The sequence below is a fragment of the Drosophila innubila genome (assembly GCF_004354385.1).
Source record: "Drosophila innubila isolate TH190305 chromosome 3R unlocalized genomic scaffold, UK_Dinn_1.0 2_E_3R, whole genome shotgun sequence".
In the NCBI taxonomy this organism is placed as follows: domain Eukaryota; kingdom Metazoa; phylum Arthropoda; class Insecta; order Diptera; family Drosophilidae; genus Drosophila; species Drosophila innubila.
The window spans coordinates 27872874-27886484 of NW_022995380.1; the positions used below are offsets into that span (position 1 = coordinate 27872874).

A 13611-nucleotide genomic window follows, 5' to 3' on the forward strand; every position below is an offset into this window, starting at 1 on the left:
GTGTGTGAGTGTGTGAGTGTCATGCGCATAGCTTACTTCGAGGCTTGACTGTGCTAATGCATACCAGAGCTTACTGCAGCATTATGTTTGCCTGTTAGCTTCTAATATTCAAATTCTCGGCACGCGCTAAAGATTAGAAATTTCTAACACGTGTTCTCTTTTTTAATGCATATGTGTGTGTCTGTGCGTGTGTGTGGGTGTGTCTAAAGGTATTTGAAATGCCTCACCTTTCGCTAACAATTCAATTTGCAGAATTGTCACCTGCGGGAATTTGCGCCAGAAAGCATGCTATGTTTTTTGCTGTGTGCCGGTTAAGCACAGGTAAATTATGCAATCCTCGCCCATATAGTACGGCAATGCCATCAGCGACAGGTGAGGCAATACCTCGAAACACACAGACTGTCGTACAGACAGATAGACAGACGGACAGACAGACGGACGGACGGACAGACAGACAGACAGACAACTGCTTAACTTGGCGCTCATAATAATGGATTTTTCATATATTACAACAAGGCGCACAGCATTTTGTTGTTGCCACACAACGAGAAGAGAACTAACTCTTGGCTACACACACACACACACACACACACACACACACACACACACACACACACACACACACACACTCACACAATTTCAGACAGATACACAGATACAGATACAACTGTTTCATTGTAATATATTAGGTTTTATTTAATATTTTGCTCCCATTTAAACTACCCCCACACACATATAGCGTTGGCAACATGTGCACACACGTGTGTATTTACTGTTATAACTAAAACTATGCAACTATAGTGTTTCAAAACTAACAGTATTACCATACCAGCCTAACAGGTGCCCAGCGAGCAACGACAGCACGACAAACTATCTCAATGTCCAGAACTTTCTCCTAAATAGTTGCGCTCTCTCTCTCTCAGAGACTCACACGTACACATGTGAATGAAAAGGAAAGTGTCCTGCGCTCTTGGCACACAAAAACTACACATGTGAGGCACATAAGACGCGCTAAGAAGCTGGCCAAAACCTTAACAGTCTTCTGTAAAGATGCTACGCATTCCTGGCTAAGCAAAAAGCAATCGTCCATTCCGCCTTGACAGTTTTTCATAGCATACAACTGAGCGCTAAACTAACCCCCCATCGGGCAGGAGTTGAGTGCTGAATTAGGGGTCGCATTTTAGGGGTGGCACAGTAAGTGAAAGTAACCCTCGGCGTGTCAGAGAGTCGGGCGCATAGAATTTATCAATAGGCTGCAACACTTTCGCCAACTGATTTCAATTCCTCCAAATGGCAAAAGAATTTTTGGAGCCAGTAGAAAAATACCGTCATTAGGCCAGCAGCTGTACGCAGACAGGCAACGCGACAAACAGCCGCATTCCGATGTGATGACGTTGCCCAAAATTGCCATTAAAGAACCAAAAAAAAAAATACAAAATAAAGAAAATGGAGCCCAATGGCGTTTTTTGTTAGTTGCCGTGTGTGTGTGTGTGTGTGCCTAACGGCCCCATGGCAACATTGGCCAAGGCGAAAGTTTAGAACGCGCCGGGCATAGGCAAACAGTGAGTGCAGCAACACTACGTACACTGCAAAAGTTGCGACAAGCCAAGTCCGGAAGTAAGCAAAGCTATTTACTTCCGGTTAAGCGGCTGCTGCTCGACCTGAGCGCCTGATAAGTGAAAATGCAGCAGTTCCGCATGTGTGGCAACATTGGCGATTGCCATCGAATGGAGTTAACGGGCGTGGCGCGCCAGCTATTGATCCGTTGCATGTGCGTCATGCGGCGAGCAGCAAATGTTGCAGCTGCCACAGTGCCACAGTGCCACATCAAGTCTTAAACTGACGCTCGGTCAGAGTTCACAGCAAATTTTCAAAATGGCGCCGCTTCTTAAAGTGCCAACTTGTGGCTTTAAGCGAACAGGCTAACAGCGTGGCCCAAAAGCGACAGTTGCTAAACTAAACTCTATATTTTTATAAATATATATGCCATAAAAAAAAGGATAAACGATTAAACAAAAAAAAAAGAAGCTGCTTAAACACAGTGTCTCACATATGAAATTGCTCAGCGATTTTAAAAAAATACTTGCAAGCTAAGCCGAGCAGGCAAACAGTTACAGTTGCAAGTTGTTAAAGCATATAAAAAAAAAAAAACATTAAAAAAAACTTGTGTGTGTGCCGAAAATGTGGCAATTGTCAGTGACTTTTATGGCCACATTTAGCACATCATTAAAACGTCAAGTCATCAATCTTCTTACACATTCGAACAGGCTCGCAGGCAGAGCAACTGTTCCTGCACTTTGAACTGTAAAGAAATGTGCCCGGAATGCTTTACACGGCAGCAAAGTAAGGCACAAACTGTGCTTACAATTTTCGGCAACTTTTGGCCGCAACAAAAAAAAAAAAAAGGTGTCTGGCTGGCTGGCTAAACTGACTGGCCATTAGAAAATTTCCATTTTCGTCACACGGTGTCAGGCCAACAGGCGAGCCAACAACCAAAGTGGCTGCAATGCCAACAGTTTAATAGAAGGCCGCATTCCAATCTCCATCTGTGGCATGCTTGGCGCCTGTGCCACAGATATTTGCATTGAAATGTTAGAAAAAGGAAATGCCGCACTCGAGCATTGCTTAGAAAGCGCTTAGAAGTGTACTCAAACGCTGACGGCCATAAATTTCACATTTTAATGCGAAAACAGTCAACTTAGCGACGTCGATTTACAGCAGGCGAACAGCAGTCGACAGCAGGACTAAACAACAGGACATGCGCAGTGAGAAGAAAAAAAAACACCCACACTGAGCTTATGTGAACATTGAATGCCAGTATTACGTGCATATTCGGTCCATTTGTCTCGCTTGCGGACCCGACTTACTGCCCAACTTTGGTTGCCTATTACCCCTACGATAATGATAAGAAATTTTTATGCGAGTTCACGTGGCAAACGCAGCCAACAAACAACACAAATACAACATATATCTAAAATATATATATATGTATAAATTATCAATGTAAACTTTACGTTACATTTTGCCGCCAAAAATTACAGTGCATTGTATTTGCGTGGGCGTTGTGTGTCAACGGAGAAAAAGAAATATTGTAGATTCTGTTAGCAGGCGAACAGAAATCCTTAGCACGTGTCCTGTGAACTCCCCCCCAAAGGGGTGGCAACTACAGACAGACAACTCTTGCGCAGCTGCAGAGAGAGCAAGTAAGAGAGAGAGAGCGAACAAGAGATTTAAGGACACAAGTTGCCCTCTCTTTCTCTCAGCTGCACAAGCACAACACAGTGGGGCAAGTTATTCATATTCTTACCACTTTTTTAGTAATTAATGTAGTTATTAAATGTATATATTTATAAGTGCCGATCACATCTACATATATTTTATTAATTAAATGATTACCTAAATAGACTATAATTCAGTTTTCTAGCTTAAGACTTAACATACTAAATCAGAGTCTTTTTTGTATTATATTATCATGCATTTACTCAAAATGTTTTTAACAGAGACTGTAATAATTATAAGTTTTATTATGAAATTCAAGAAATAATCATTATGCTATGAGTTTTATTATTTTATTTTTAACATATAACTATGTTTCACGTTGTGTAAACTCAATTTATTACATTCTATGTAAAATAAGTGTTGTAAAGTCTACAATCAATTGTCGATCAATCAAGTTAGTTAAATAGATTTTTATAAAAAATCGTCAACTCAACTCTATCTCTATCCATTTTTTCCATACTTTTTTGAAAACTTCAAACTGTCATAGCTTTGTCAAATCTTAACCGATTTCGTTATAGATTTTTATAATTATTTGACATCAATTTTGAGTCAGGAATAATCATTTTTTGTTTTCAAATAAATAAAATTCATAGCATAATGATTATTTCAAAAAAAAAATAAAACTCATAGCATAATAATTATGTCTTGGGTTTTATTTTATCATAGCATAATAATTATGTCTTGAGTTTTATTTTTTGGAAAATTTATTACACACGATTAGTCAATTTACTTTTATTACGCCATTTCTTTTGGATATCTAAAAATGTTTTCCGATTGTTTACATTTTTATCCACTGTACGTACAATGCAAACTAATACTAGTGTGTGTTGTATGTATGACATAGTCGTATTTCTGAAGCGACCCTCAGACTGAGCTCCAACTTTGTAAGCTTTGCCTGTAATTTGAATACAATGTTGCTGACTTTGTGTCCCTGCAAGCCTAATACCTTTTACAGGAATTTGTACTACGAATACGCCAAGAATTTACATGCCACGCGCAATTGGGGCAACCCTTACAACACCAAGGATTCACATGTACCTTGTGTATATGCATGTATGTATGTGTGTACCTTGTAAGTACGTGCTCGTATGTGGTGCACATTGTAATTGCTTTGACGCTCTGAATGCCTTCAACTTGGCTGCCTTCGTTCGCTGGGGCCCTAGTACAAGTTTGCATATTTCTAAATTCTAAGCGCATCTGTTGAGCAGAGGCAGAGGAGCGACGACCCTTCAGGTTTTCGAACTAAAAACGAGAGTAAAAGACGTTGCAGACGCACCCTCAACAATTTTACGACGTTTAGCATACCAGAACATGGTATTAAAGATATTTGAGAGTGCCAGACTATAAAATACCCTGTAGTCACTGATACTGATGACCATTTTATAAAATTAATCAATTTAAAAAATTTATTCGATAAAAATAATGTGCCTGTTTCATACTTTGCACACATTCCAGAAGAACGGGATTTTTATCAATTTTAGTATTCTTAAAAGATCTGTCAGTTCGATATTTTTCAGCTGATCTTAACAGTTGATATCGTTTTAAAATTCAAAAAGTAAGCGCTAACTAAGAAAAATAATATTTGTTTTTTAAATTATTATCTTTTGGGGTTAAATCACAGTTAAGTCGGATTTTTTTAGTTTTTGACTGATTTCTCAAAATTGATCGTCGAGGCGCCACCTTAGGATAATCTCCAAAAATGTTGATTTTTTTTACCGATATTGATTTTATATCGTATCATTCGTATTATTCGAATATTACAAAAAAGTCAAATTCACTCCACCCTAATAGACATGGCTCATTTCGGAAAAGGTTGAATTCGATAGTTCAAATCAGACGCTGAACCATTTATTTTTCATTTTTATAAATTTTTAAAGTCAACCACAACTTGTAATATAAAGAAAAATTTAATTTTTATCAAGGAAACGTACATCAAATATTTTTCATAAAAATTCTTATAAATGCTGCCTTGATTACAAATGTACTACAAATCAATATACTCGTACCGTTTATGGTCCTCATGCAGGGTATGAACGGCTGTGGCTGGAACCAATCATAAAAAAAGGAAAGAAAAAAATCATTTCCTCGATAACATCAACACAATCTGATAGAAGTGGCGCTGCAGACAATCGGCACCCCGACCACAGATCCGAAAGGATCTTTTCACTTTTTTTATTCGCGGCTGCCACACTTCCTGGTCACAAGATGCTGCAATTTGAGGGTGCCTCTGGCATCTTTCACTTTCAATGCGAGCCATAACAAAGCAAAAAAAAGGAAACCAAAATATAAAAAAAACCACAAAAATACAAAAAACACAATGAAATTATAGAAAAAAAAATGAATAGAGAATAAGAATAAAAATAAAAAAAAAACGTGAGCCTCTGAGTTTTTTATGCAAAAGACATGAGGAGAGGACAACGTCGTCATCTGAGGGCGCCATGTGGTGTGTGGTGTGTGGTGCGTGCCAGGAGCGTTGTTTTTTATGCCAAACGGATATGCGATATGCTTTGGGCGTAACGAGGCAGCAATCTTTCTATTTCATATCAAGTCAATGGCTTTTGTGGTCGCTTAGCACGCGTCCTCCACAGCAGCAGCAGCAGCAGCTGTTGGGCAGCCTCAGCCTTTTGGCCCTTTTGCATATATGTTGCAGCTGTCCGGATGGATTTAGCAGACGACTCCCCCGCCCCCAATCAGCTACTGTACAGACTGCAGCACAACTCAATCAGTTGTCCACTTGAATGATGCTCCTACCTGCACTCACCTTTCGCACACCTTTTCAGTCACAGCCAAAGCGACAAAAACAATTCAAATGGTAATTGTTGTCAACGCATTCGTCACACTTTTGCCCAGAGCTGCAGACAATGAAACTGGACAAAGTCCGAGTTTCATCAGCCTATGCCTGCGTTAATAATGCGATTTGCATTTTCCTTTTGCTTTCCCTTTTCTCTGACCTTGGCCATGTCCTTGTCGTTGTCCTTGTTTAGCCTGCTGTTTGATTGAGCTGTGTCCATTATTCAGCCTAATCCGCACCTTTCCTTTGAGGTGTCCCTCTCCCTGCTCCGTTTGGCATTTGCTGCGCTGGCTTAGCTCAATTTGGTGTGCATCTTTTGATAGACAGGCAGACGACTGGACAACTGCGAGAAATCACAATACAATGCCATCCAATTGAGTTCACTCCATCAATGAAAATATTAATAAATAGAACACGTTTCATATTAAAGATTTATTGCGTTTTATTCGTTACTCTACTATCAACTTTTTAAAATTGGAAGATTGGCATTTAATTTTGAAATCATTATTTATTTATTTATGCACAACTAAAAGCAGTCGGCGAAGAAAAAATTACTACGTATAAAAAATAAGTTAAGAATTACAAATAAAATTAATATTATATACAAATCATGAACTGTAGTGAAAAATTAAAATTAAATTTTAGTCAAGATTACTAAATATTCAATTCAATAAGTTTTTTACACCTTTAAAATTTTAAATGAGTGCTATATCATTTTCATAAAAATGCCAAATTCATTGTTTTACTTACTTAATTTCAGCTAAAAGCAGTTGACTAAAGTTAATAATAGCAACAAAAATAAAAAGCAGTAAATTAAAAAAAAAAAAACTAAGAAACTTGATTTAAATTAAAGCTGAAAATAAATCTTATAAAAATAACGTAAATATAAAACTGACAAAAAAAAAACAACAATTTAATATTTAAACCTTAACCAATCCCAGCAAAAATGTAAAATAATATTTTTTATATCAGTACTTACTTAAAAATGATAATACTAATTTAAAAAAGTAAATAAACAAAAAAGTAATTACTTGCCGAAACCCGGGATTGAACCGGGGACATTTAGATCTTCAGTCTAACGCTCTCCCAACTGAGCTATTTCGGCACCACGTTGGGCAAGGCGCTATATGCCGACTAGAAGTAAGCTGGACAATTTGCGTTGCCCTAGCGTGTTAACTAAATTGTGGTCTTATCTAATTGCCAGCACAAATAAATCAAATTATAAATAGAACTTTTGTGCCGAGCCAAATGGGCCAGCTAAAAGCTAGAAAGCACGTGCAAAAGGCAAAGTACACGATCTTATATACATAAATATGTAGTTGAAACTTTTCTATTGCAAAGACTGCTTCTAGCCAAAGTCTTGGTATTAGTCTTTGTCTTAGTCTCAGTGTCAGGCTGAATGTGCTGCCAAATCATGTTTGTTCCAGCATGATAGCACATGGCATCTAATGAACTGTTGGGGGTGGGGAAGGTGGGATGTGTGCATGTGTGTGTGTGTGTCGGGTGTTGTGTGTTGTGTGGTGTGTCGCGCACAGCTTTGCTGGGCAACAAATCAGCCAGCGACCAAACCAGAAATGTAGCTGAAAGCACAAGCTGAGACACAGACTCTAGCTGAAGAAGAAGCAGCAGCAGCAGCAGAAGCAGAGGCTGAGACTGAGGCTGAAGCAGAGACTTAAGCTTCGTGTTGTCGTTGTAAAAATGTTTGCTTGCACGCTTTCCAATGGTTGCTGCTGTTGCTGGTCGTGCTTTGCGGTCGTTGCCCTGCTCTGACGTCACCGGTTCAATGGCAAAATGTGACCCAGATTGTCTGAGCTGCACAACTAAGCTTCGGCTCATAGCACCTTTCCCAGTGTGTGTGCGTGTGTGTGTGTGTGTGTCTTTGTATGCTCGCCATGGCTCTTTAGAACAAAGAGAGGTAGGAAGAAAAAGAAAGAGAGAGCGAGAGCGAGTGTGATCAACTAAGGGAGAACGCTTGCTAAGAGTTAACTTGGCTATCTTGTAAATCGAACTTGCTGTCTTTGCCCTTGGCTGTAACCCTTTTGGATATTTGAACAGCAATTGCCTGCTGCGTCTCTCCTGGCTTCGCTCTTCGCTCTCCACTGCTTTCCGCGAAATGGGGCCACACGATTGTCCAGCCCCACTCCCTACATTAGCAACGTAAGCGTCTGCGTCTACGTCGGCGTCTACGTCAGCGTCCGCGTCGACGTTGGCGTTGGCGTTGGCGGCTATTCAATTGTGTTTGTTGCCGCGTCTGTGTAATTATTGGACAGCGTGCATGCGACAGAGACGGAGACAGCGCCAGAATGAGAAACAGAAACAGAGCCGACCCAGGCGGCAGTGTTGCGTGTAATTTGTTATTTTATTTTATTGTTATTATTACCGCATGCGACGTGCACTTTATTTTCATTACCAGTTTGGATTCTTTTCATGCATACACCCGACTTTAACTTTGTATAGCTCCAAGTTGGGTTTCTGTTTCTGTCTCCGTCTCTGATTGCCCACTCTCATTTGAGCGCATCTAATGCATGCATCGGTATCGGTTAATACTTGGGGATATTGCACGTGTGAATGTTGCAGTTGGCACTGGGAATGGAAATTGGAATGAACCTAAGACAGGCACTATGAAAAGTTCACCTACAAGTTTAATTGGAAAACTATTTTAAAAGAATTCCAAATATTGTTTTAAGAATTATAAAAAGAATGAAACTTAAGGACGACAAAATAAGGGCCTCCTCAATAAAAATCCGGACACTTAAATCAGGCTATAACTTTCTTACCTGTTGTTCGATTCTAATGAAATAAAGTTTAATCTAAAGAGGATGCTTTGCATTTATATTTATTACAAAAAATTATTCAATTTTGTTTACAGCGAATAAAATGGCGAGTGTTCTTTTTAATGTTTGACATTAACTTCTGCACACATTTTCTGTCCACTTTCGCAGCGTATTTGTTAAAGGCAATCAGCATTGATTTCTCATTTTCCACAATACTACCACTCCTTTTCAATTTTCCTTTAACGATTGCCCAATATCTTTCGATAGGACGAAGCTCAGGACAATTAGGTGGGTTAAGCCACTTCGGTAGCACATCGACCTGGTTTGCTTCATACCACAGCTTCGTCGTATTTGAATAGTGACACGTCGCCAAATCAGGCCAGAACTTTACTGGTGATCGGTGCATATGTATAAATGGCAAAAGGCGTTTTTGCATGCACTCCTTCACGTACACTTCTGACGTCATTGATGATGTTGTTACAAAAGCGCGCGACTTCAGACCGCAGCTACAGATAGCTTGCCATATTAAAGCTTTCCTTCCAAATTTGTCCATCGGTATATTTTTAAATTTTGAGGCAACACATCCACGTTTATAGGCATAGTAAAATTTTCGGCCTGCAAGCTGCTTAAAATTCATTTTGATGTACGTTTCATCATCCATTATTATGCACCCTTGAAATTTGGTAAGAACTTGGTCGTAGAGCAAACGAGCACGTGTTTTTGCGTTTAAATTTTGTTTATCCGACCTGTTAGGATTTTTTACACATACGTAGGCCTTTATACCTTCGGAAAGTCGTATTCGTCGAATAGTGGAAGCGCTTGTTTTTAATCTTTTTGCTCTATCACCGTCACTCAATTCAGGATTTGCTCGCAATGATCTTATTACCTTTGCTCTTAGATAACGGTTTCTACAACCACGTTTTAAAGTTTGGTGTTTGGCTCTATTTGTAGTGTGAGTCTCCTTAAAACGTTTTATAACATCACACACGGTTGACTTGGCGATTTTCAAAGTTTTTCCGATCTTTGAAAGTGACCAATCGGGATTTTCTAAGAAATTGTGCACAATTTTATCACGTTGCCCCTTTTCCATTGTTTACCATTCTGCAATAGATGCAACGATTTTATCGAAACTTTGCATAAAGCACGGCATAATCATCGATAACAATCGTGCATACTCAAATTTGGAAAAAAACTTAAATTGTTTTAAAAAACCAGCTAACTTTGTGTCCGGATTTTTATAGAGGAGGCCCTTAGGTATAAAAAAAAAGAAAATAGGGACTGACAATGGGACATCTACAAATTTGATTCGAAAGCTATTTTATAAGAATTCCAAATATTGTTTTAGATATAACAAACAAAAGGGAAGAATAAATTTGGAAATTCAACAAAAAAAATTCTTCAGAGTACAAAAATTGCAAAATTGGAAACAAAGAACACTCAGAGTACAAAACTTCTGAAATTAAAATAAGAAAAACATTCAGAGTATAAGCCGAACAAAAGGTCGTATGATTTTTAATACAATCTTTTGATTTAAGCTTCTTATTTAATAATTTTTGTCTACCAAATTTTTAATTCCTAATTTGCTTTCTAATTTTGATATCCATATTAAATGCTTCCTAGTTTTGTCTTAAAATTATTATTTTCAGATTTTGGTATCCTTAGAATTATTTTTCAGCATTCACATAGGGAAGCAATTAAAAATGCATAAATGCAAATTTATAGCTAGTCAGCTAATTCAACTTAAATAAAATGTTGTTATTTAAATCCCAATTCTTGAGCTTTGATTATAAAAAACCCCCATTGCATTGAATAACTTAATTAAATAATGAATATGTATAATTGATGCTATTTAAATACAAAATAATAAACGTGTATGTATAATGGAAACTCCTGATCTAATTCCCATAATCCCACAATATTCCCATTCACACGTTCTCAGTAATTCACCCGTTCTTCATTATAAAATCACCCAACTGTCCAAATGTCAATTGAGTCTAATAATGTTCGCATCTTTAATGCGCGGCAATCTGAGCAATTTTCTGCAATTCATTAAAACGATTTTGATTCTGATTTGATATTGTTACTGAGCAGTTAATTGCGCTTTTAACGATGTGCTCTCTTTCTCTCTCTTTCATATTATACTCTCTTTCCCCCACTCAAGCACACACTCGTTGAAACTTGAAAGCCTCCTCATATTAACTTGTAATATTCATGGCACAAGGCGAGCCGTGAGAGCGACTCAAAAGAGAAACAGACGCTGCTGCCGCCGGCAGGAGCTCGAGACTCGAGTGGGGGCCAGTTTCCACTCACACCAAATTAACAATATTTATATAAACAAGTTATAAACAATGTTTGTCTAAACAGTGACAAACACTCACACACACACACTCACACACATTCACACTGGCATGTTCTCACACGCACTTCCACTCGCTGGAAACCAGTTCGCGGCTGGCGCTCAGTTGCGCTCCCACAAAGTCACATGGCGCTGTCTCCACATGCATTACATGAACGTCGCGACGTTGACGCTAACGTCGACGTCGACGACGGCAGCAACATCATCGCTATACTTCCGCATTACTGCAGCTTGCATTACTCGCGCTGTTATTGCTGCTGCTCTGTCTCGCGCGCTCTCTCTCGTTTTGTGTGTCGCTCTCTTTGCGTGCGCCTCTCGCAGTCAGCTGATTTTGTTTTGCTTGAACTTTTGCCGGGTGCTTGGTGCTTGGGCGGTCGTAATTGTGCTCTCGCGCTTCCTCTCTCATTCGCGCTCATTTGGCCACTTACTTACTTGAGTTGTTTGTTTTGTAGCTGAAATTCAAATCTGAAGCTCTTTACACATTAGCATGTCAGTTGTAGCCTGTGACGCCGACGCCGACGGCGACGGCGACAGCGACGTAGACGTAGAAGTTGACGGCGACCCTGCCCAATGTCAATCACAGCTCTGTCCCTGGCCCTGGCCCGCGAGCACGAGTTGGCTTACAAAGAAGCAGGCCAAAAGCAGGAGGAACGTGTTTCCAAAGCCATTACATCAAGCTCTTCAATCTTGCTCAATGCTTGTCTCTGTATGTGTGCATATATAAATATGTGTGTCTCTCTGTGTGTGTGTGTGAGCTTATGAGTGAGCTTTACCGCTGCCACCGCCCGCCCAGCATTCTTGTTGCACGTTTACACTGACAACGAAACCCAGATATCATACATACATGCCTTCATTAGGGTGCATCGATTTGTATGGGCAAAAAAAAAAAAAAATTGAAAAATGGTTACCCAAATTCTAAGATGTTTTCACTAAGAAACCATAGTTCTAAAGTCAATTCCTAGTCCCCACTTTTTGAGTATAAAAATGTTTTTTTTCGAAATTGTTATCATATTATTATTAGTATAACTTTAGTGTTTTTAGTCCGATTCCATAAAGATTGGTGTTAAAACTCTTGATAAAATCAGGATTTACAAAATTTTAAAGATTTATCATAGAATCAGAGTACAAATTGTTCTTAAAACATAATGATAAGCTAAAATCACAAAATATTTCAACTCAAAAAAAAGGAAACTAGGAATTGATTTTAGAACTATGGTTTCCTGGTAAAAACCTCTTAGAATTGAGCGTAGATTACGAAATTGGGTTACGATTCTTTGTGAAAAAATCTGTGCACCCTAACATATTTACATACAGTGGCTCTCAGCTTATTTGACCCACTACAATTTTAGCTGTGCTTTGTTTTTATTGAGTAATGCAGATAAAATATATGTATTTAACAAATAAAGTAATACTATTTTGTTAAAGCTTAAACATTAATGAAGATACTTGCACTTAAACTTTATTTATATCTCCTTCGCATTAAAAGCTAAATGCATTTAATATTGGTAATATGTAAGTGTAGTGGGTCAAATAAGCTGTGAGTCACTGTTCATGTACAGCCGCCAAAAAAAAAGTACATACACATGTACGCACATAGAATGGAAACGCATTAAACGTGAAGCCATTGTGTGTATGTATTTTGTAAGAGTGTGTGTGTGTGTGTGCGAGTGTGTGTGTGCTTTGGGCCTTGCCTCCAACTAGCGACCACAACTTGGTTACAGCAAAGATCGTATTGTGTCTGTTACACGCTGCATACTTATGTATAGTACACACACACACACACACACACTCAGTTAAAGACTTCTCATATGATTTTGTTTTTTGGGAGGTGAATGGCCGCAACTGTCGTTGCCACTTTGGTAACACCGTGGCGCATTAAACGTAGCAGCCGCGGCGGCCAAAGCCAAAAAGCCAAAGAAGCCTCAACGTCGTCATCAGCATGGTCGAAAGCCAGGCCAGAGTCTTTTTGGCAAGAGCAAGCGGGCTCAAAGAATGGGCAAGACGCCGAGAGTGATAGAAAGAGAGAGAGAGAGAGAGGGGTAGGAATGGTGGGAGGGGTAGGTGGAGATGGGGCAGCTGAGCGTGGTTGGGCCAATGTTTAATTTACTTTGCATTTGTTTGGCCAAACTGCAGCAGAGCTGTTGCCTTATGATGATGACGCTCAACTGACTGTCTCACTGACTGACTGACTGACTGACTGGTTGACAGACTGACTGACTGACTGACTGACTGACTGACTGAATGAGTGAGTCGACTGACGGAGACGTAACTCACGCGTTTTTATGACCACACAAAAGTCGGTTTGGCCGTTTTAGGGTTTTCTTTTACTTCCCACACTCTGATTCCCACTGATCCTCGGCAGAGTTATTGTTGTGCCTGTGTTGGTGTCTGCATATGTATGTGTGCGCATG

General features: G+C 39.2%; 1 non-coding gene across 1 annotated transcript; it reads right to left on the minus strand.

Annotated features, from left to right (window-relative positions):
• Nucleotides 1-7102: 7102 nt before the first annotated feature.
• On the minus strand, nucleotides 7103-7175 carry Trnaf-gaa. The gene has a single exon. It is a non-coding gene; the product is annotated as a tRNA-Phe (tRNA).
• Nucleotides 7176-13611: the final 6436 nt, after the last annotated feature.